General features: G+C 50.6%; 1 protein-coding gene across 1 annotated transcript in view; it reads right to left on the reverse strand.

The window, feature by feature from the left end:
* ESRRB (estrogen related receptor beta) overlaps window positions 1-24,790 on the reverse strand; it is a 165,933-nt gene that overhangs the window by 140,474 nt on the left and 669 nt on the right. The window lies entirely within an intron of this gene.

The raw sequence follows: 24,790 nt of genomic DNA on the forward strand, positions 1-24,790 counted from the left end.
TGCCCAGTCGCTGCTGACCCACATAAAACAGTGCTGCTCAGGAAGGCAGCCTGGGGCTTTGGATAGCCTGGGCCAGGGAAGCCCCTCAGTCAGGACTTGGTTTTGAGACCCTGGACCAGTCCCTTCCCATCTCTGGGCCTCGGCTGCTTTGGCTGAAACATGAGAGGGATGCAGGAGAGGACCCCTGAGGGCCCCCAGCACTGCCATTCCGTGACTTCCTGGACGGTGTGGTGCAGAGCCTAGATGTCCTCGGCAGTGGCTCCCTGTCAACTAAAAGGTGGCAAGTTTCTGTAAATGGGGTGAAAATAGGTCTTTCTGACCTGTTTTCTCCATTATAGGAGGCAGCTGCAGAATGACACAGTGTGGTTTACAGCACAGGCTCTGAGGCCAGACTGCTTGGGTTTATATCCCAGTTCTGCTCATTACTTACTGTGCAACCTCAGACAAGTGGCTTAACCTCTCTGCACCTGATTCTCCTCTTTGGTAAAAGAGATTAAATAGTGGTACCTATTCCATGAGGTTGTTGTGAAGATTGGAGGTTGTGTTCCCTGTATTACCTGTATTGGCCAAGTGTTTAGCACCCGACACATAACAAGCAGCTAATAAAAGCTGGTGTTTGCTACACCGAATCTATTACACCCTAGATCAGAGTTAACCGGGTCAGGACGGGGACCTCCGGGTGGGAAATAGGGAAAAGCCCAACCTAGGAAGCAGCCTCACGAACATAAAGCTAGAGGCAAGAAAGTCACACAGTCAGAGATTTAGCCTACTGAGCACCAACCAGCCAGCAAGCGTTTATTGAGCACCTGCTGTGTGTTAAGACCCGAGGGAGGAGGTGAGAAGGAGCATGGGGCACCTGTTGTTTTTCCACCTAACTATGAAGTCTGTGAAGGTGCAGACTCGGTCTCCGCCACTGTTGCTGCAGCACCTAGCCCAGCGCCTGGCATGGACGAAGTCCTTCATCAGTGTTAGCGGAAGAAACAGCAGGACACATTTACGCGTACTGCTCCCTGTGCTCCTATAGCTTTGTGACGCCCCCCACGACAGTGCTTTCCATATGGTGTAGAGGTTTATGGGTTGTTTGCCTTGCCCACTACACTGAGCCAGCAGACACAGCCCCACATACATACTGGGTGCTCAGAGATTGTAAGAGTGAACAGAGTGATGGTCAGAGGGCAGCAGAAGCCCCAAGAGAGTGGTGCAGACGTGGGGACTGTGGTGGGAAAGGAGACAGATCGGTTGCTGGAGGTTGCTGTTGTGGCCGGGTCGTCAGGGAAGGCTCTCGGAGATGGGATTCGAGCTGGGCCCTCAAGGGCATCAGGAAGACTGAAGGAGAGCATTCCAGATCGACTCCGTGCCAAGCTAGTCACCAGACAGGATGGGCCAGGACCCAGCAGCCCACAGAATGTGATCCAGCTGGGAACTAAGGTGCTGCTTCCGTCAGGAGAGGCCAGCTAATCACCAGCGACCAGCTGGTGGTCAGCTCAGAAGGTACGTGGCTGGCTCTGGGGTCCCCAACCCCAAATCCCATAGAGGCTCTGAAGAAAGAAGAATGACTCCAGGCCTGGGAGGAAGGGCAAGTAGAATCCTCTGTGACCTCCATATCCACATAGCCCTTCGTCACCCCCAGGGTTCCTCGTCCCTGCTGTGGATTGGCCAGAACCTTCAGGGAGATCGTCAGGTCTCTGCTACTCCCAGCTTTTCAGTTCTGGCCCTTGGGCACCCAAGTGTTTCTGGCTCCCCCAACTGGGTAGCTCCCTTTGGAAGAGAGTCACAGCTCAGAGAGCATGACTTGCATGGCACGGCAGGGCCAAAGGCTGGGCCCCTCGCTAGACCTTCTCTGAAGCTGGGTACCAGAGTAAGGAATGTCTCCCCCTCCCCCCAAGCAGACCCTTCAGGGGGGCCAGTCAGGCAGGGGCTGCCTTGCTGCAAATGACTCCCTTTGTCATTCTGTTTTGTTATGATTAAAAATGCATGTCGCAGGCGAGGCCCTGGAGTGGAACCCAGTTGAAAATTGAATCATTAATATTCCCCCTCCAGCTGATGCCCCAGCCTCTCAGTACGCTGTGAGGGGGAGGAATGCAACAGTTTTGGAGTCAGAGCAAGATGGGGAAGACTGAGGGGTGCTCCAGGCCCCCCACTCAGGGCTCACACCCCATCCCTTGAGATGGCAACAGGTGTCAGACAAAGTCTCGGCCCTTAGAAATTTCTCTCCGGTTTCTCAGGCTCTGCTCTTAGAGCTGAAGAGGAAACCTTTTCACGGCTTGGGTGTGATGGGTGCCCTGCTGCAGGCCTCCCCTGCGCCCCCTCACCGCTCCCGTGCCCCCCCTTCTGCTCTTCCTTCTGCTCTCTGTTGTCTGCCTTGACTGCTCTTCCTTCAGAGATTTATTATTCTTATTTTTCTAATTCTTCTTATTAACAGCTAACATTTAAATAACACTTTCTGCTTGCTAGGCACTATTTTAGCTCTTTATGTTTATGAGTTTATTTAATTCTCATAACAGCTCTGTAAGGGGCAGATTCTATTACTACCCCATTTTACGGATAAAGAAACCAAGGCACAGAGTGGTTCAGCAACTTGCCCAAGGTCACACAGCAAGTGGTGGTGCCCTTCACTTCTAGACTTGTGCTGCCAGAGACAGGGGCCACTAGCCACATGTAGCTACTGAGCACTTGAAGTGCAGCTAGTCTGAGTTGAAAAGTGCTCAGTGTAAAACAGACACCAGAGCTCAGAGATTTAGCACAGGAAAAAGAACGTAAAATACCTCGGTAATAATTTTTTATGTTGAGTCCATGTTGAAATAATATTTTGATACATTGGGTTAAATTAAATATATTATTTAAATTAGTTTTACCTGTTTCTTTTGACTTTTTAAAAATGTGGCTTCTGGGATATTTAAAATTACCCAGTGGTTCCCATTTGCGGCTTGCGTTATATTTCCACCGGCAGCATTCCTCTGGCCCCTACGGATCCTAAGTTGGCTCTCTCCCAGTCATTCAGGCTGCAGCTTACATGTCACCTCCTCAGAGTGGCCTTCTCTATCCCCAGAGAGAAGGGGATCCCCAACTCTTCCCCTCATTCACTTGTTAGCATTGGATTCTCCTGCTGGGCACACAGTAGACGCTTCATAAATAATGGTTGAAAGCCTGTTGTAGAATGATCTGTAAATGGGGGGTGGGCGAAGGCAGACTCTGAAGCCAGCATGAGAAGCAGGGATCAAAGCCTGGGGAAACGTCCTTTGAGAGAGCTGGGGGCTGGGCACAGGCCTCCCAAACTGGGTTCTGTGGGCCAGACCAACTCCAGGGCCAGGAGGACACCCCAGTCAGCACAGCCACCCCCTCTCCCCAGGACTCACAGGTGTGGGGGGTGTGTGCAGAAACCAGCCCCAGGGCCTCCCCACAGGAAGCACATAGACAGGGCGGGGCTGGGCCTCAGCGCCGCCCCCTCGCTGGAGAGATCTCTGAGGGAGCACCCCCCACAGGCTGCAGTAAGCACAATCCTCCCTGCTACAGCCCCTCCCAGCATTCTTCAACCTGAGAACCTTAGAGCATCCAGTTCAGCCTCATTGTCCCACCTCACAGATGAGGAAAACAACAGGTGGGAGGAGCCGTGAATACCCCCTCCCAGTCCCCACACACACCCCTCATTCCCAAGTCTTTCCGAGCAGGAACTCGCCCAGCAGGAGCCCTCACTACCATCCAGCACCGTGCTGTGCACTTCACATGTGTTAGCTCGTGTGCGGTAGGGACTCATCACCCCCATTTCACAGATGAGGAAACCGAGGCACAAAGTGGTGAATTAGCTGGTGGAGCCAGGATTTGATCACAGGTCTTCTGATTCTAGAGCCCCGATCCTGACCACGGTGCACTAAGGCCCCTGGGACATGTTCAGAGCTCAGAGCCAGGCTGTGAGGAGTTAGGCAAGAGCTGGTCAGTAATCCATCACTAATGTCCCATGCCAAGTACCTGGTGGTAGGGACTGGAGATCGCCGCTGCAGGGGGAGACGGAGGAGTCTGGGGAACTTTCCCTGTGGCCCCCTGGAAGGTCCTTGCTCTGGTCCAGGCCTTTTCTTTTCTTTTTAAGTGAACACCGTATGCCCAACACGGGGCTCGATTTCAAGACCGAGTCTGTGCTCTGCGGACTCAGCCAGCCAGGAGCCCCTGGGGCCAAGGCCTTTTCTGAACAAGTGCTGCTGCCATGGAAAGCCCGGGGTTTACCCTATCGCCTTCCCTCCTGGGCAGAGCAAGGCCAGTCAGCTGCTAGAGGCAGGAGCTGTGCTGCTGTTGACTTGGGGGCACAAGAAATAAAGACTAGACCTCAGCCTGCCAGTCAGCCCCTGGGCTGACCTCACCCTCCATTCCCAAATCTCCCCTGAGTCCTCGGCACGCCCCCCACTCATACCCACCCCCACTCATACCCACCCCCCAAGACTTGCCTCCTTCCACCTGCAATCCCGGGATTCACCCTCTGCCTTTGCCCCTGCTGCACTCCCTCCAGGACACTCTCCCTTCCCCCCTCTGTACCTGCGTTTCATTTTGGGATGGAGGCTCAGTGGGAGTCCCCAAGCCACCTGAGGCCCCAGCCCACGCTGCCATGCAGGGCTTCTCCAACCTTTTCCTAGCAAGGCTCTGCTCACTGTGAGAGAAATGGTTCAGGGAGTGTGTGCCAGGACAGGGTAAGGGGGCAACCGGGCCAGCAGCCCCTCAGCCTCATCTGAGGGACATGCTCAGCCACCTCTGTAGTCCCTGTGGACTTGGAGGGATCTTTGGGATGTCACCCATATCTTTCTGCCAACAAAAGTGTAAGGCAGCCCCTTGAGGGGTTGTCACTGGTGACCCTCAGCCACTGTGCCCAGGCTGGATGACAGTCAAGGTCCAGGAGTTGACTGGACTTGAGCCCTTGGTAGGACAGAGGGCTGGCTCATTAGACCCCAGCACACAGCCCCGACCCTGACTTCTTCCAGATCTCAGCCTCTCAGGCCCTGAGGGTAACTGGGCATACACTTCCCAGATCCCAGAGCCCAGAGCCTCCTCCAGAACCCAGGGCTCCTCCCCACACCACGGACATTCTGGAAATTCTGGACTCCTTGCTCCGAGGTGGCTGCTGCAGAGGGCTGGCAAGCCCAGTCACTCACCCACGGTGGGAAGTGGGTGCCGAGCCAGTGGGCGAGAAGGGGAGCCAGCATGTGCGCGCTCATTTGCTCCAGTCTCCCACCCCTTTGCCCCAGACCCTCACCCCGCCCCACCCTCTGCCACTCGGTCCCCTCCCCCTTCCTCCTTCCCTCCCCCACCCCCACCTCCCCAAGGACAAGCAAAGTTATTACAATAATGAATTAGCCAGCCCGCTTACTGCCGCCACTGGCGAAGACAATTATCCCCCTGCACATCCCTAGCCGCTGCTGGCTCCCTCATAAAGACAGGCTTTTGGGGCCGCTTTGTGCTTTGATTGGAAATGAAGAGATTGCTAATTAGGGAACACCTGCTGGGACCGGGGCTGGCAGGAACAACGGCAGGACGGACTGAGTGGCCATTTAAGGCGGGGCTGTGTGCCAGAGAGTGCGCCCTGGTCTGCGCCCCGTAAGGCTGGGGACAGGCCAGGGGAAGGAAGGAGAGCCAGCGCCACATGGGCACCCTGGTGATTTAATCCAAGGCTCTGTCACCCCTACCTAGCAGCCGTAAACAAAACCCAGACATTTTATGGAGCTTTTCACCTTTTAAAGGATGCTAATTTGTTTATGGGTGGCTATAATTCTGCTTGTGTTTGCATAGGTCAGTGCCTGGCTTGCGATGAGCGGTGGCGTCTGTGCTGTGCACAGCTGTTTCCAGCTGGGCCAGCCAGTGTTGGGGTGCACAGAGCCTTTAGTTCCCGCAGAGGCCCGGGGTAGGGAACTGGCACGCAGAGGTGGCCTGCCAGCACCTGGACCGGCTGGTGGCAGTGACGGTCAGGGACAAGAGGTCAAAGGGGATTTAAACCTGGGGTTGACCTGATGACTTATTCTTGGGCCAGACACCACCCCCTCGTCCCCACTCCTTCCTGGGCCCTGGGAAAACCAGTTTGTTGGTGGCCCCTTTCCCAGAATGAAAATCTAATTTCACACTAGAGTTAGTGGGGCGTGGTGGCCAAAAAGATACCCAATTGCTTTCTCCTAAATACCGTAGAACACTGGCTGATGAGTCCTTACCTCACTCTCCCACCCCCAGCCTCTGCTAAGTGCTCAGCTCTCTTGACAACCTGGCTTTTTAGCCACTGTTCCCTTTCTGAACTGAATTCAAAGTGTATTGAGCAACTATTGTGTGCACTGAGGATTACACACACACACACACACACACACACACACACACACACACAAGTTCTTTAGGGCATTCTTTTGAATATTTGCAACACAATTCTAGGCTCAAAAGATCTCAGTCCTGGTAGAAAGACACACACTGACTGTAACTTGGGGGCCACTGGGGAAGGGGGCTCAGAGGCCAGGAGTAGACCGGGGCGGGTGAGATGACTTCTACAAGAACGGGCACCGCAAAGGCAGCTCTGAGAAGTGGATGACCTACCAGAGTCATAAAGGCGTCCGTGTGAGCCGGGACACAGGAGTGCCACCCAGCCTGGCCCTTGTTCAGGAAAATAGCGTGTTCCGGCATAGCTGGAGCATGGGACTCAAGGGCAGTGAAGGGCAGGAAAGAGGCAGAGGTGGGCCCAGAGCTGGGAGCCGGTGGGAACCTTGGCCGTGGAGGAGTGGCAGTCTTTGACCACACACATGCTTTTTAAGGCTGCCCGCTGCACTTGTGTGCAGATCAGGGGCATCCCCCAGAGTCACCCAGAAGAGGGTGGTCCTGGAGCCTGATTCAGGGGTTGAAGTGGCCTCCCGACCAGCACACCTCACTCCTGGGCCCACTCTTGTTGCTTCCTCTCTCCTCCATCTTCTACACTTTGGGTTTCCAAAACACATGAGTGCATTGCCCACAGAACGGAACATTTGCTAAAATGCAAGCAAAGCACCCCACAGACCCCTCAGTTCATGCCAGGAGGTGAGGACCCTCACAGTGTCCTGTACTGGCATGAGCACTGGACTGAGAGTGCTCTGCCAAGTGGCCTCTGTTTTTCCACCTACAAAATGGGGAAGCGCTCCTTCCTTGTTTGGGGTCTCTTGCAGCTTTGAAATTCCATAATTCTACTGAGCATTGCACAGCTTTGAGATGCGGGGCAAAGTTAAAAGTACAGGTGTTAGCAGAAACAAACCCTCGTATATATGGTCAAATGATACTTGACGAGGGTGTTGAGACCATTCAATAAGGAAAGTACAGTCTTTTCAACAAATGGTGTTGGGAAAACTGGATATTCATATGCAGCAAAATGAAGCTGGACCCTAACCTAGCACCATACAAAAATTTAACTTAAAATGTATCAAGTCCTAAATGTAAAAGCTAAAACGATAAAACTCTCAGAAGAAAACACAGGGCAAAGCTTCAAGACATTGGATTTGGCAGTGACCTCTTTACTATAACACCAAAGGCACAGATACCAAGAGAAAAAAACAGACCCACTGGACTTGATAAAAACTTCTGTGTATCAAAGGACACCATCGACAGAGTGCAAGGCAACCTACAGAATGAAAGAGCCTATTTGGAAATCATACCTCTGATAAGACATGAATATCTAGATTATAGAGAAAACTCCTAAAACTCAAGAGCCTCAAAAACCAAACAACCCGATTAGAAAGTGGGCAAAAGGGGCGCCTGGGTGGCGCTGTCGTTAAGCGTCTGCCTTCGGCTCAGGGTGTGATCTCAGCATTCTGGGATCGAGCCCCACGTCAGGCTTCTCTGCTAGGAGCCGGCTTCTTCCTCTCCCACTCCCTCTGCTTGTGTTCCCTCTCTCGCTGGCTCTCTCTCTGTCAAATAAATAAATAAAATCTTAAAAAAAAAAAAAAGTGGGCAAAGGACTTGAAATGACATTTCTCCAAAGAAGATAAATGAATGGCCAATAGGCACGTGGAAAGATGCGCAACATCACTGATCATCAGGGAAATACGAATCAAAGCCACAGTGAGATGCAGCCTCACACCATCGGGATGGCCACTATCAAAGCACCAGCAAAAAGCAAGTATTGGCGAGGATGTGGAGAAACCGGACCCTCGGGCACGCTGGGCGGGAATGTAATATGGGGCCGCCATCGTGGAAACCAGTACGGCGGTTCCTCGAAAAATTAGGAATAGACTTGGCATATAATCCAGCAATTCCACTGTGGGCATGTGACCCAAAAGAATTGAGAGCAGAGTCTCGAAGAGATACTTGTACACCCATGTTCACAGCAGCATTATTCAAAAAGCTAAAATGTAGAAGCAGCCCAATTGTTCATAGGCAGAGGAACAGCTAAGCAGAAGGAGGTATTGTGCGTACAATGGGATATTACTGAGCCTTAAAAAGGAAGGAAATTCTGACCCCTGCCACAACACAGATGAACCCTGAGGACATGACGCTCAGTGACATAAGCCAGTTATACAAAGGCAAACCCTGTAGGATTCCACTCATCTGAGGTACTTAGAGCAGTCAAATGCATAGAGACAGGAAGTCGAATGGTGGTTGTCAGAGGCTGGGGGAAGGCAGGATGGCGGGCTAGTGTTTCACGGGGACAGAGTTTCACTTTTACAAGATGAGAAGAAATTGGCAACGGACGCTGGTGGTAGTTGCACAACAATACAAATGGACTTAGTATCACTGAGCTGTACTCTTAAAAATGGTTAGTATGGTAAATTTTAGGTTATGTGTATTTTACCACAATAAAAAAAAAAAAACCTGGCAAGCAGAACAAAAAACCTGCAACATAAGCTGTCAACCACTTAATTTTCAAAAATTCTTTAAGTTTTTGAATAGATATTTATGGTTCAAATATTAAAATGTATATAAAAGCATATTTTGAAAAAAGGAGGTATGTTAGAGAGAGACCAGGCACAAATCCCCTGCGGCCACTCAGCAGCTGTGTGGCCTAGGGCGAATCATTGAACCGCTCTGCCCTCATCTTTCTCATCTGTAAAATGGGGGAAGTCACAGCACCTATTTCCCATGGTTGCTGAGTATGAGAAGGAACGACAGGAGTAGGACACCAAACATGGTGCCTGCTTCACAGTGTGTGCTCCATCATGGGGCTGCCTCACCTTCTCCCACTCTTCCTCCTCCTCCCCCCTCCCCCCTCCATCCCTCCCCCACCCCCTGCCCCGTCCTTCCCCTCTTCTTCTCTCCCCTCTCCTCCCCCTCACCATAAGCCATATATACTCTTCCATAGAGTCAGGGTAGAAAACTCATACCTTGCTCAGTGTCAATATCTTTTCAGTACAATTTAACAAGTCTCTGTTTTCAGAGCCACCTGCATGATTTTCCCCCTTGACTCATGTGAAACCAGATATCTTTCAAGGAGTTTCTAGACCTGTCAAAGAGAAATGGAAAAGCTGGCAAAGCCCCACCCCCACTTGGGGTCCATGCCTCTGGTGGGACAAGCAGGCGGCCACGGCTGCAAGAGACACGGGGCCCCTTGGTTGAAAATCCTTTGCCAACTGCTGGCACAGGCCAAGCAATGTGAGCCTCTGGTATTGAAGGACAGTGGGCCCTCTGCCCGGCAGCCGGGATGGGCCTCTGAGAGAGACAGAAACACAAGCCCCCGAGGGGCTGAAGGCACAGCTGCGAGGTCATCCAGCCTAGGCCTGGGGTCCCCGGGCCCAGGCAGCTGCCAAAAGCTAGGGATGGGGTCCTCCTGGAGGCTGGGCTGGTGCCGGGCCCAGGCATGCGGCTCCAGCAGATGGTGGCCTGGGCACCCCAGAACCTCCCTCTACCCAGGGAAGCATACGTGCCAGACACTGGGAAAAGCTGCTGGCAGGAAGGTGCTTTCTTCCCCACTCTGTGCATGCCACAGCCAGAGAAGAAAGCAGCGTGGCTTTCGAGAGTGTCCTGGGGTCCTGAATGCAGAGGAGTGGACAGTTCTGTGGCACCGAACGTCTTCTAAAGCAAACCTCGTTCCCACCCTCTTCCCACGGCAACCATCAAATTCTTGAGTCAGCAACATTTTAAACTAGCCTGAATCTTGTCACCAGCAGAACCTGCCCCCCCCCCGAGTTTGTGTCCCTAAAAATTCGACGGCACTGCTTTTCCCTGAGTTCTAGCCACCTTGTCACAAGGACAGCAGAGTTCCCAAGCCCAGCCCCGAGCTTGTGCTGCCCCCTGCCTCACCTCACCTACTCCTCACAACACCCTCGGAGCCTGGATGTGCCCATCTCGTCTGCACATGAGAGAAAACTGAGTGCAAAGCGGCAGATTCATGTCTCAGGCCCATAACGTGGGTAAGTAACAGACCCGGAACCTGGATCTGAACTAGTCCAAGTCAGCACGTGTGTCCTCCCCTATGCTGGCATTAGGCCACAGGGTCCCTGTGTGCACGTGTATGTTCCTTCAGCACGGGGACAGCAGGGTGCCTTGAAGTCACTTTTCAGTTTGTTTGGACAGTGCAGAGCACGGAGCAGGTGTTGAGGACAGCTCTGTGGGTGTGTGAGGAGGTCCTGAGCCGCTGGCTTGCCAAGCCACTGCCCATTCCCATGGCACGGATGGGAACGGCTCTGTGCTTCGGGTGTCTGGGTACCTCGTGGGAGTCATCGATGGACGCTGGACATGCAGGATGGGGGCGCGTTACTCTTGGGCTCTAGATCACGAGGACGGCCGCAGAGAGGAGGTATCTTACAAGAACACAGAGCGGGTGTGGCTTGGCGCAGGGCTGGGGCAGGGAGCTTGATGGCTGTGCATTACCAGCGGGTGGACGCCAGGAGGGGCTTCGGGAAGGTGAGGAGCCTACTCTGGGAGAAGCATCAAACTGTCAGGGACAGGGATGACGGTGGCAACCTGGACTCACCAGACCAGCATGCCCTCAGAGCCCCGACCCCAGCAGTCCCAGAATTGAGCACCCACGCCCTACTGGTTTTGTGCTAAGATGCCATGGAGTTAGAGGGGCAACCAGGTTTGAGTTCAAAACTCCTGTGTACCATTCTGTAGGCAGGCAGTGCCCCCAGGCAGGCTGATGGGGGAGCCTCTGTTCCTTCAGCTATAAATCGGAGATACTGAGCCCCGCGGGGTTTGCTGTGGCCCTGAGATGCAATAATGCAGTCTCTGGGTGCTGGCATCTTCAGAGTCCCTGTCTTTGTCACCTGCCATCTTCAGCGCCCAGGGCCCTGGTGCTTTATAATGGCTCTTCCATCCCAGGGAAGAGAGTGATGGGAGCTCATCATCAAATTCCAGAGTGGCTCACATGGAGATGGAGAGACAGAAGCCCACACCAGGACCCTGCCTCATATGATCTCGGTGTTGTAGGTATTGGTAGTGCTCTGCCACCAGTGTACCCATCCCCAGCTCTGAAGGGCCCAGCCTGCTCCTGAGAAATTTCCTTGACCAGTGGGAGCCCCCATAGTCCAGAAGAGCCTGGGAGGTTATTCTTCCCGTTTAGGGCAGTTCACAGCCAATGAATGATGGATATGGGGGTAGAGCTGGCCAGTATGCTTGTCCCACATCAAAGTGGGACAAATCTGTGGTGGCCTTTATGTTCCAGAGCTCCCTGTGGGAATCTCTGTACTTCCTCAGCCCCCTCCCCCACCCGATCTCTCTCCCCTTGCTCTCCTATCTGTTTTTCCAGATAGCAGTCCCTCAATACATCTCTTGCCCAGAATCCCCGTTTCAGGCTCTGCTTCTAGGAACACTGACCAGGGCAACTCCCTTCCCCACCTCTCAGGGGTCTCCCCCAAACAGCCAGGATCGAACACACAAACAAGAGAAATGCCAAAACCATCTAGCAGGAACACTTGCATGCCCAACAGATGGAAAGGCAAAGATTAAGCACCAGACTCACCGAATCTGGGGGACATGTCAGCTTCTGATCTGCAAAGGCCCCAGGACTAGGGGAACACTAGTCTCCTCTGGGTCACTCCAATCTGGAACCAGAGCCTGGGTCAAGGCCATGACTAAGGAAACCAACAGATCCTACAGGTCACCCTAATACCCTGTCCCATGCCTCTGCGGACCCAGTGGCCTCCACTGAGACCAACCATAGTCACATTAGACAAACCTCCCCTCCCACACTGGAGAGCTTTCATATTCTCCCCACAAAATGAGAAATGGGAGACTGGAGACCCTAAGAACCTCAGACATGGTGGGAAACAAAGTCCCCAAGGAATGTGAGTACTTCAGAGACAGAAAATTTCCCCACTAAATTGTGTAAGGAACTTCAATGATCTGACAGAGGCTGTTAGTGCCACGTGGTGGCTCAGGGACAGGAGGGGAAGAGGAGACACTGGGAATCACACCAGTGACGATCAAACATCCGTTAGCATTTCATCGCAAAGGCCAGCCCAGTGCCCCCAGCTGCCCCCACCCACCATCATCAGGAGGCAGATGCAGGCTGTGAGGGCCCCTTAAGAGACAGGGAAGCCAGAAGAAAGGCGGAAACCTGATGAACCTGTACCCAGGGAAGGTCACGGACAGCGACATGACAAACACTCTGTCCCAAACAGTGAGTGCATGCTGGCCTCCATCCAAGGTGGGGAAATAGTATAACTGTCCTCAGGGATGTGATTAGCATCCCAAGAGCCCAGATGGGTGGATGGAGAGGAGACAAAGGTCACAGGACATTGGGTAAGGAGTCCAGCCGTCGGCGATGGGGGCATTGGCAAGAGACCCCCTTCCTCGCCTTGCTCCCTCAATAAGAAAACCATGTGGTAGATTATGGTTGATGGGGAAAGACAAACTAGGAAACAAAGAGAACAAGAACACTGCTACAGGCTGACTGAAGGGAGGATCGGCCGTCAGAAGAGGGAACGAGGGAACAGGAAGGAGCAGCCATCATAAAGCAGGAGAAAACAGGGACGTGCTTTCTGAACAAGGGACCCCGCATCCTGGGAGCTCATAAAGTCTACCTGTTTTAGCCCCAGGTTGGGTCTCCATTTTACTAATACGGTTGCCAGTTCCTCTGGAGAGAATTTTTTTTTTAAAGATTTTATTTATTTATTTGACAGAGATAGAGACAGCCAGCGAGAGAGGGAACACAAGCAGGGGGAGTGGGAGAGGAAGAAGCAGACTCCCAGTGGAGAAGCCCTATGTGGGGCTCGATCCCAGAACGCCAGGATCACGCCCTGAGCCGAAGGCAGACGCTTAACGACTGCGCCACCCAGGCGCCCCCCTCTGGAGAGAATTTTAAACATTTATTCAGGAGGCGCCAGCCGGTTAGCTGCGGCAGAGGAGAGGAAAGGATGGTTGACAGAGGGCTCACTGGACGGAAGTGAGTGTGTGGTAATACTTACAAGGAGGCAGGGACTTGGCAGATGGAAGCGAGAGCTGGAGGAGCTCTCCTACGGTCTGTGAAGGGCGGGAAATGTTGGGCCAAGTTCAATGTTTATGTACATGCTACCAGAGAGTGCTGGCGTGGTTTTTATCGGTTGCCTTCTTGCACTTGGCTCGGTAGTACATTGCGGAAGATGATGTCAGACCATACTACCTACCACCTGGGTGACCTTCCGCAAGTCCGTAACCTCTGTGTCTGTTTCCTTTGCTGTAAAATGGGAATAATAATAATAATAATAATAATAATAATAATAATACTTATATTCTTTGGTTGTTATAAGGATCACTGAAGGTAAACTGTGTAAAGTTCCCAGCACATAACACAACCTTGATACATGTCTCTTTCCTTTTCCCACACTCAGAAGAGTAGTAGTCACAAAGGTAGGACACATGAGGAGGGTAGTATGCCGAGTAAATACAGATAAGGACAAATACCGTATGATTTCACTCCCATGTCAAATCTAAAAAACAAAACAAATGAAGAGACAAATGAAACAGAAGCCAACTTATAAATACAGAGAGAAACTGGTGGCTGCTGGAGGGGAGGGGAGGGGAGTGAGGGATGGGTGAATAGGTGAAGGGGATTAAGAGGTACCAACTTCTGGTTATAAACTAAACAAGTGACGGAGTTGAAATTACAGCAGTGGGAACGCAGTCAGTGGTGCTGTAATGATGTTGTGTGGTGACAGATGGTAGCTACCCAGAGCGTGGTGAGCACCGCACGATGCACAGAATTGTCGAATCACTGTATCGTGCATCTGAGACCGACACTACATCGTACGTCAACTATACGTCCAAAATAAAAATGTTCTAAAAAATTACAAGCAAAACATGTTTTGTCTTTATATCATGGAATATTATTTAACAATAAAAAGTCATGAAGCACTGAAACACAAAGAAGCAATGTCTTGAGGAAATGTCACGCTTAGGTATCAGGTAACGGTACAGTTAACGTGTCAGGGGAGAAAAGTGGAATCTTTCACAACAGAGCGCAAAAGAGAGATACTGAAGAATTTTTAAGGCTTTCAATTCCTAATGTGGTTCATCCCCAGTGTGAAAGGTGCTGGTTGAAGGAAATAGGAGGTTTTAGGCGGCAGAGAACAAAGCATGTCCCCAGGCTCAGTATGGAAATGACAGAGACCCAAGACCACCTGGGCTGTGAAAGTCCAATTGTAAGAGCCGTTCTTCTGGGAAATTTTGGTGGAGGGCTAGGAAAGGCCCGGGATCAAGGGTCCAACATATAAAGGAATCCCTTTCTAAGTTTATGAAATGGCAAAGACAGAAGTGATAAGTGGCACAGAGGATCAATCGAAGTAGAGGTAAGGACTTATGGGAGAATATTCTAGAAATAAGTAAGATGCAGTAAAAAGAATTGCCACACAGCGATTAATGATAAAAATCAAGGCCATTTACTAAAAAATAAGAAAGAAATCTTTACAGGGAAGCACATAGGGACCCAGAAAATAGATAAGGACACTTTGTGCTCCGAGGTCTCTTTATTTAGCAAGCCTCCAAATGTAATATTTTTAAATTAATAGAATATGATGGAGAGAGGGGGGGAAAGAACAGAAACAGACAGCATGGTCAAATAGAGAAGGAGATGTGGCAGTTGGGAAATAACATCCTTCCTAAAAGATGTTTTCAGTGGGTTGGTTTTAGGCAGCTCAATCTACATAATGCAAAAGGATTTTCCAATTCACACCATGGAGGCATGAACCACCAGCGAGGGGGACACAGACAGTAGACACTGGAGCCATTCAGGATAATCAGCCAGCCCAACAGCATTTCTGAAACAGCCAAGCCAATACTGGGTTGGAGGGTGGGGGCTGGCAGTTACTCCTGTCCTTTATTTCATTAGAACATTCAAAGGCATGTTGAGGGACACCTGCCGAGGCACCGCACTGAGGAATGGGATCACCAGTCCCTGCCCAGAGAGCCTTAATTCTGGAGGGGAAACCACCGTGCAAACGGTGAGGGTACAAGACGATCACGGCCTGGGTGGGGCACAGGAGAAGTTCAGCACCTGGAAGAGGTCAACAAGCCTACCCATTCTTTTTAGAGGTAAAGAAACAGAGGCAGAAGGAGATCAAGTGACTTGTACAAAGTTATCAGGCCGTGTGAGAGCTAGGATTAGAACGGGGCCTTCTGAAGTTCATCTAAAGGCTTGCTCAACACACTGCCATAAAAATCAGTTTTGTTTCCATAAACATAAACAGTTTGGTAACCTCCACGACAGTGTCCAACTACATCAGTAGAGTGTCATATTTCAAGGTAATATTTCTGATATTTTTAGCAAATAGATTCCACAGATTTCATTATAATGCATTCACTTGCCTTCCCTCTGCCCCCACTCCCCACCTTCGTTGATTAGGCAAATTTGCCCCCAAAAATAAATGGAGAAAGAAGGCAAGAGAGGAACCTAAGGAAGCCAAAGCAAGCACGTACACTTGGCAAACGGGTATAGAGAACATACTCGAATAGGCCTGTATCTCTTCTCTCCTGGAGCTGGTGTTTCCCATTCTCACACATGTCTATGTCTGACCCCTAGGCAATGCAGAGCATCTCTGCATGTTTTAAAACTTTATATAAATGCTACAGTTCTGTCTCTAGAATCGTTCTGGATGCCCTTCCCTCATCAATGCTGCTGACTGCCCAAATCCACCAAGACTGCTCAGATGAGCAGCGGCTTCTGCTTTGAAGCTTCTATCACTAAGCGCAGAAATCGGGGTGAAAATTCTGCATAAGAAATTTCTGTACCATATTTCTGTTGCCCAAGAGCAAAGCCAGAACTTACAGGGACTAATATCCATCTCGTGATCTTTTCCCCTGGGCTAAAAAGTGGTGCTTGGTTCCCACTGGTTTCCAAAGGAGCAACAGCAGATGGGCGTCTGAAGGCAGAATTAACTCAAGAGTCATTACAAGAGGGTGTTCTCAGTTGAGTGCCCTAGAGTAAATAGTAATTACATGTTCCTTCAAGATTGCTCTCAGCCCGAGATGGGGAAAGAAGAAAGTCATGGATGGCTGACCACAATACCCTTAATGTGTACACGTGTGCACAAAAACACAAGCTGGTCACAAGTCTGGATTCAGAATTTTCCCCTAAGGGTGTGACGTCACTTCTACAAGTCCCTTGAAATATACTAATCAGACCGCCTTGGAGACAGCAGAAATTGTCCTTACCTACTCGCATTCTTCTTTCCTTGATGAGTATCCCTAAAGATGCACCATCAAATATGTGGAAATAAGCCATCCTTGCTTAGTCACACTGTATGCGGAGGAGGAATTCTCCCCATGCAGAAACTACACTCCAGTGACTCCACAACACTTACGGACACACAAGACCATCTAAACCATTTCCAACTTTCACGCCTGGACAATACGAGACTATGGAGAGCAGATCTCCATGAGGAGGCCAGATCTCCCCAGACCCAGGCAGGCACGGGGAGGATGCTCACTTGGTTCTGGGATACGGGAGCGTGGGGAATTGTGGAGGACCCAGGCGTGTCTCTAATCCATCTCTGGAGGAGCACTTTCTGCTGTATCTGTAAGCCGCCTGGGGGAGGAATGTGGGCACTTTGAAATGTCCCTCCTGTTGGCCTTTTTGGCACGTGGCCCTAGAAGATGATTACCAGGGCCAAAATGCCATCATCATCATCATCATCGTCCTCATGATCAACAACGGCGGCTCTGAGAGCTTGTCAGCTGGGAGCCACCGCTCTGAGGGCCTCTGCGTGCACCTTTCTAATCTTCACAATGACTCCACGGGGAAGGTGCTCTCGTCATGCCCGTTATACAGATGAGGAAGACAGGTGTGGAGTGGAGAGGCCGGGGAACTTGCTCAAGGTCACGGGCAGTACAGGGTGGACGTGAGTCCGGTGTGGCTCTAAAGTCACCACCCCAGCCACTTCGAGGAGATGGCCTCAGGGGAGTACTCTAAGACTGGTGAGCACTTCCCATTTCAAAGGAGTGTTTGTGCTCTGATTCTTATTTTAGCTTCATGCCAATCTCGTGAGGCACTCAGAGCAGGGTTCTTCCCCCTTTTCCGTAGGTGAAGAAATGAAGGCAGGAAGGGGTTAGGTACTTGCTGAGGTTGCCCTGACTGGGGACCATCTTCCAAACCCAGGCACGCTCCCCTCTTCTGAGGCTGCGCAAGGACTTTGAGCAAAGCCTGAGGAGCAGGCACCCCGGTGCGGGGGCTTCTCCAGACGTGTGGAAACCTAGGCGCAACTTCTGGGGCGCACTGTGGGGGCAGAATGTAGGCAGAATGTTCAAGGTGTGAAACAATAGTGTCTACAAATTTAAAAAAAATTAAGAACGCAGACTTTATATAGGGTGTTGCGGAGCAAGTGGGCCTGACCAGTTTTCTACTCACCGCCCCAATGCACTTACAGACGGGGGAGCTGAGGAGAAAGAACAGACTGAGGAAAATGATAGAGAATAGGGATGGAGTGAGGCCGGTCAAGGCATGAAGCCAGAGAAGAGCCATGGGCCCGTGGCCTTGCAGTGAAGGGACACAGGCTGGCCGACCTGTGCTTACTGGTTCAGTCAGAAGCACAACGCGTCAGCTCCGTCATGAACAACAGTTTTAAATGTCAACTTTACAGTGGGAGGGTCTAAGAGACCTCCTCCAACCCACCGTTTTCTGATCAGGGAAGCGAGGCCTTGAGAGCCTGTGTACCTTCTTTATCACTGGTCTGAGGTCGGAAGTGGGCTGGGCCCACCTGGTGCCTGCCTCTGTCCACGGCACCCGTCTGCCCCTCGGCCCACAGAAGCTGCAGGTACAAGCAGCCCTCAACATTCCACCTCCCTCCAACCGACTTTGTGTTTTAACTTTTTATTTCAAAATAATTCTAGATTTGCAAGGAGCTGCCCCTCCCCGCTGACTTGTACATACTTGCACAACTGCAGACATACATGGAGTGATAGGTCAGCTCTGGGGCTGACTTAGGGGCAAACGATCTATGACATTTCTTTCTCAGGTCTTCTCCTACCCCATCACTGACATGAACCCACACACACACACACACACACACACACACACTCACTCACTCACTCACACACGGCCTAATCAGCAATAATTTTACTCCTGAATATTGCTGGAAAGATCACTAAGCCAAGCTAATCAATTGTCTCAGCCAGCCACCAGCCCCCAGGAGATGCCTAGACTTTTCATTGCTATCATTTAACCCTTAGCAGACTGAGTTTTTATCCACTGCCTTCCAAAAGAGTGCAGAAATACTCTTCTGGGAAGAATCCAGTACCTAAGATGATGTTCCTCTCTTGCCACCTTTCAAAAGCCTTGTCTGTGCTAATGGAAGCAGACACTCTGGAACACTTCAGAAGGAAGGTCTCCCTCTTACGTGTACCACGCGGGACGAGCGTGGTTACGGCGGGAAGGGAACAAGGGCCGCACAGAGTGTGAGCAGCCAGAAGAGGCAGGTAAGTAACAGCCCAGAAAGGGCAGAAGACAGGGCATGACAAACAAGGGAAACAGTCACAGGAGAGATAGCAGTTTAGTAATTCCATTTGACATCGGCTTACACAGCTTCTTTACAGACTAGAATAAAATTCCTAGGAAGGTTTGTGTACATCTAGATAAAAGGCACACCTCTTTTTTTTTTTTTGGTCTGGCCAGAGGAACATGAAAGCAGGAGGGACAGAGGGGAGAGGGAGAGGGGCTGGGGCAAGGACCACGATCCACGGGTCACAGGCGAATGTAGTTAAGGCAGCTGGACATTCACAATTTCTGATCACTCCAACCACAATGAGGGGATCAGAGGCGCCCCTCGAGAGAAGCAACTCCATGCGACGCACTTTGCACGTGCTGATGGAACACACGCTAAGTGCCAGGCACTGTGTCAGGCACTGGGCAATTTCAAAGTTGCATAGTAAGGAGGCAAAGGGGTTGCAGTGAGAATTCCAGGGTTTAGCAGTGGTACCCCCACATCTAGGAGGGAGAGTGGGGGGGCAGTGAGAACAATATGGGCACTCTGTCAGTTTGGGTGGCCCCGGGATTCACATTCTGGATCCCTGCTTCAATCAGGAAATACGTGGCTTATCAGCGGGGAAAGAAAAGGAGCAGGGCTCTTTGCCTCACAGCGTAGGAAGTCCCAACACAGAGACACAGAAAGGGTGTTGAGGACCGGGGGCATCCAGGAGAGGACACCTCTTCAGGAACTGCGGGGAGGCCCCCTCAGCTCTGGGATTCACTTGTCGAGTGATCATGTTGAGAGAAAGGAGGACAGAGAAGGCACCTGCTGCCCCAAGAGCACAGCCCTGCTGGCTTCACAGCCAGGACTGGCCTGGCCTGCTCCGTGGGTAGAGCCCAAACTGCCCTCTGTGAACACAGGGCAGAGAGGGGCACAGGGGTGACCTGTACAAACCCGCCTGTCGGAAGGTGAGCCAGGGCCAAGAGAGCTGAGCAAACTCTGTTTCTCCTCACTTAGGACTGCTGTCCAAAGCCCAGTTCCCATCCTCTGCTCCCACAGTGGTTTGAAAGCCCTAAGTTCTTTTCAGATTGGTGGTGGTGGTGGCAGTGTGTGTGTGTCCGTGTGTGTGTGTGTGTGGGGGGGTGTCCTAATAGGCCTCGATCCCTGGTTTCCTAATGGGATAGTTCACTGGTGGATGAGGCTGGAAGTCTTGCTGAGCCAGGCTTCTGCTCGCCAACATTCAGGAAAATGGCCTGTTACAAACTGTTTTTATTCCCTCAAAATTCGTGTGTTGAAGTTCTGAGGTCTAATGTGATGATATTAGGAGGTGGGGCATTTGAAAGGTAATTAGGTTTAGATGAGGTCATGAGGGCCCCCATGATGGGATTCGTGTCCTTCTAAGAAGAGGAAGAGATCAGCACTCTTGCTTTCTCCTCCATGCGAAGATGAATGAGAAATGCGGCCATCGGCACATAAAGAGGGTCCTTCCTGCACCTGACTGTGCGAGCACCCTGATTTTGGACTTCCGGGCTCCAGAACTGTGAGAAATACATTTCTGTCCTTTAGGCCCCTGGCTTAGGCCCCCTGGCTACGGTACTTTGTCATAGCAGCTCAAGCTGATGACGACATAGCTCCTGAGTGGGCGGTGTGGGAGCCTGTCTTTAGTGCTATGACAACCCTGTAAGGTCGGCTCTGTAATTATGCCCAGTCAGCAGATGGGAAAACTGGAGGGATTGATTAGCTCAAGTCTTGGAGCTGAGAAGAGGTCATGCCAAGGTTCAAAGCCTGCTCAGAGTGTGTGCTCTTGACCACAGCTTGGTGCCATCCACGAGAGGCACGTGGCAGGGTAGGGGCAGGAACCATCAGCTGCACTACGAAAGGGAATGGAACATTGTCCTTGCCCTTGGGGAATGTGTGGTGCAACCCACAAGGGAAACCCACAAACAATCACACCCTAGGGACTAATGCAATACTGGAGTGAGATCTGTTGGGGGCTCTAAGAGGGGGATGCCAACCACATAAGGAAGGCTTCACAGCAGAGTGGGTGTAGATGTGCTATAAATGCTATCTTTTTTTTTTTTTTTAAGATTTTATTTATTTATTTGACAGAGAGAGAGAAAGCAGGGGAAGCCGCAGGCAGTGGGAGAAGCAGGCTCCCCACTCGGCTCGATCCCAGGACCCTGGGATCATGACCTAAGCCGAAGGCAGACGCTTAACTGACTGAGCCACCCAGGGGCCCCTATAAATGCCATCTTGACATGAGGAAGGGCAAGTGCAAGAGGACTCACAGGCCACTGAGCAGGAAGCACTAAGAGAAAGAACAGTGCCCGGGGAAAACAAAAAGCCAGAGGTCTCCACGGCAGCAAGTCAGCTGTTTGGAGCCTCTGCTGATCTCATGAAGCAGGAAAGTAGGCCCAAGTGAAAGGCCTAGAAACTGCTCACTTGACTGGTGGCAGGAAAGAAGGGCAAGTGTCCACAGAGCACTGCGAATCCTCCTTTATGAGGAATTCTTGCCTTTGCTTCCCAAGCAGGAGACCACGCTCCAGGAGAGCCAGCACGTTCGGGCAGCCGTCTGGCTCCGACTTTCCCCTCTCCTCCACTCTACCCCAGAGACAGAGGCCAGAACGTTTGTGGAGGACTTAGGACTCCTGAGCTCAGCTTTGCCTTGACATTGCTCGACCTTGACCAGGTTGCTCCCCGCCTCCTCTGGCTGAAGATCAGGGAGATCTCTACCTGTTTTCTCCTGGGCACACTGAACCAGATGGGCTTTGAGGTCCTCATACACAGAGAGCAGGGCAGGGGGACCAAGGACTTGAACCCCATCACAGGGCAATGGGGAAAAGAGGGGCTGGTGGAGATGTGAATTTGCTCCAGAAAGGGAGACAGCCCATAGCACTTCAGCCGCAGGACCGAAGTGGGGGAGAGTCCTCTCCACCTGCTCCCCCAGGCAGCAGGGGAACTCTCCAGTTGTTGGAAAATTGAGCCATACTCCTGTCTCCATGTTCTCACCTCTGGACTGGAGGAGGAGAATTGGTTTGGGGGAGTTGGAGGCACACATCCCCTCCAGACCCTTGTGACCGGAGAAGCCATGTCTGCTGTGCTGCTAGGGCTTTTCTTCTGAATACATCAGCTGACTCTGGCTTCAGCGCTCCTGCCGCAGTTTCCATTCTCGCTTTGTGGACCGGTTCGCCTCTCCCCACCTTCCACTTTGCTCAAGTTGTACAGCAAGCCTGAAAATGCTGATGGCTTAACTGGTTTAATTTTTTTCCCCAGCAGCCCTGAGGGGTTTTAACTCTTTCCTCCTGCAGAAAGCCTGCTTTTGGAGTTGAATGTTTAAACTCTCACTGGGAGACTCATAAATATTCGGAGTCACTCTCTCCCTCTCTGTTTGATTAGGAAATGAGCCTTTAACTCAATGTAATCCCCAAGCCATTAACAAAAAAGCCCTCAACAGCTCCACTATTAGAATTTCACTCTTAACCCGCTGAGGATTGAATTAGATTAACATAACTACCCACAATCTGAGTTTATTTTCTGTGCCAGATAGAAATGTGTTTTTCAGGGAAGGCGAGAAGGGGGGAGGGAAGGGAGGAGGGAGGGAGACAGAGAGCAGGAGGGTAATGAAATGTAAAAATAGACATAAGAAAAAGATGGACAGATACACTGTAGAAATGAAGGGATAGGGAGAAAGGGCGGTGCATGGTCTTTGGGTTAAATCCTGCCAGCTGCCATCTCTTATTTACGGGGTATTTGGAGAGGCCTCAGCAATGTGAAATCGTTTGAGTTAGGGGAGCGCTTTCCAGGTATTTGTGATTCCTTCTTCCTGGAGATTGATGGTCCAGCACCTGAGCGTGCTGTATTCCAAAGCACCTGCTCATTGGCCCCACTGTCCCCAATTTGGGAGAGGAGGTCGGGCTGGGTTTCCATGTGCTCAAAGCAGGGGGTACATAAAGCAACAGTGCACGCACACAGGCAACTGCACGCTTACATTCAGAGAAATAAAACAACGACAAAGATGGAATGGGTTCGATTTTGCAGACACGGAGTCACAGACAGCCCCGTGACCAATTGCATTTAAGAAATCAGTGTGGAAAAAAAAAATGAGTTTGACAGGAGCTCAGTCCACATAAAATTAATCGTTATTGAAGCAGAAACTAAGTAATCAGAGGCTGCCTTAGGCAAATGCATTGAAGTTTCCCCCAACTGCTTCTAAGAACTAAGCCCAAAGGGAAAAACGATATCCTGAACTTGCGGGTGAAAGGGAGGCCCTCCATCACACTGCCAAACAAAGCCTCCATCGCCCCTGAAAGCATCCACAAGTAGCCAAAGGAAGGAGTGGTTCTTGCCTGAATGTTCCAGCAAACATTCTCTCTCAACTGCTCCTGCTAATGAGAACACAGCCCTTGTCCAGAAATGCGGGGCTCTCCTGCCGCATGTAATCGTGGGCCAGCAGTCTTCCGTGTGCGTGCTGAGGAGGGAGGGCATGGTTTGCTCTTGCATTAAAAGATTACAAAATGTCACACTTTCTCTAAAACGCCTTTGAGATCTGAAGAGTCCTCGGCTAGAAGTTCAGTTGTGCAAGCAGCCGACTGCTGCGATTTCTCAACGCGACGTCTCAATCTCTTGATTTGCTTGAGCCTTAATTAACAACCCACCAAATCTCACTTCGGCTTTATTGTGGGGAACCCTAGCAGGACATGTTTATCAAAATGGAGGCCTTGGACTAGAGAAAAGTAATCATGCTACAGATAGAGTATGCTCAACTCCTGTTTATTTTTTTTTTCTTGATTTCTGGGCTTTACCTTCCACACTAGGTTTTTTAATACTGACAAGCACCCCCCGCCCCATTTTACACCAAACTCTTTATTCTGAATTTTCCCACCAATACATGTGGTCTTACTACCCGAACATGTGAACTTGTCCTTCTAAATTTCTTATTCCTTCCTGATCCCCATTTCCCCTTCCAAAATAATAAATGAATGGATTAAAGACAGTAATAACCCTAAATAAAATACAGTGGGAAGTAAAGAACCAAAAGAAGTAGTTTCAGAAAGGTCCGAAGGAAACAAGATCAAATAGGCTCTCTAAACATATGTGTGTTCCTATTACTTAACTTTCACCAAATTAAGTTTGTTGTTAAAACTATTTTGTTTTCATCAAAAATAATCCAGACCCATCTGTTCTGTTTAATGCTTTTAAATTGTTGGAAAGATTATTTTTTTGTTAAGATATTATTTTCCCAAACAAATCAAGAAGTAGTCCTTAGCAATACGGTATATGGTAACCACTGTATTAGTAAGTAGAAACCCAGGCATTATTAGACCACTCATTTTATAAAAGTTGTATATAATATACATGAAACGTTATCACATTTCCCCCCCAAAATTTAGGGCTACTATTCCTTTGTAAACAATATAGAGCAAACCCCCCCCCAAGTGCAGGATTTTTAGTTAATACTCTGCATTATCCAAAAACTAAAGTCCCAAATCTTCCACAGGAAGCTTGTGGCATGTGGGCCCTGGGGACACCTGACAGCGTCTGGGGACTGTCATCTCTGGGAGCCATGGATGTGCTCACAGAGCTTGCGCCTGGGCTGTCTGAAACAAGCAGCACTTTGACAAGAATCGTGATATTAACTTTCTCGCTTTGGGGGAAGGATCAGAGCAGCATGCATCTACAGCAAGCCACACCTGGCTTCGGTCTTTTCAGAGACTCTTCCTCCCCACCCCCACCAACCACCCCTTTCAGGATGAAGAAAATACACCAAATGTGTGAGCCAACAAAAGCCTGTAAGGCAAGACAAATCATGAGCTCTCCTCTGGACTCCACAAAGCAAACTCCCTTCGTGGAACAAAAAAAAAAAAAAAAAAAAAAGAAAGAAAGAGAGAGAGAAAGAGAGAGAGAAAGGAAAAAGTCCTTTTCCTTTCAGGTGCTCTAGAAAAGCTGGTCACTGGAGCTGCTCTGAGTCCCCCTGAACCTGCCGGGAGCCCTCCATCATC

The sequence above is a fragment of the Ursus arctos genome, unplaced genomic scaffold, assembly GCF_023065955.2.
Source record: "Ursus arctos isolate Adak ecotype North America unplaced genomic scaffold, UrsArc2.0 scaffold_25, whole genome shotgun sequence".
Taxonomy (NCBI): domain Eukaryota; kingdom Metazoa; phylum Chordata; class Mammalia; order Carnivora; family Ursidae; genus Ursus; species Ursus arctos.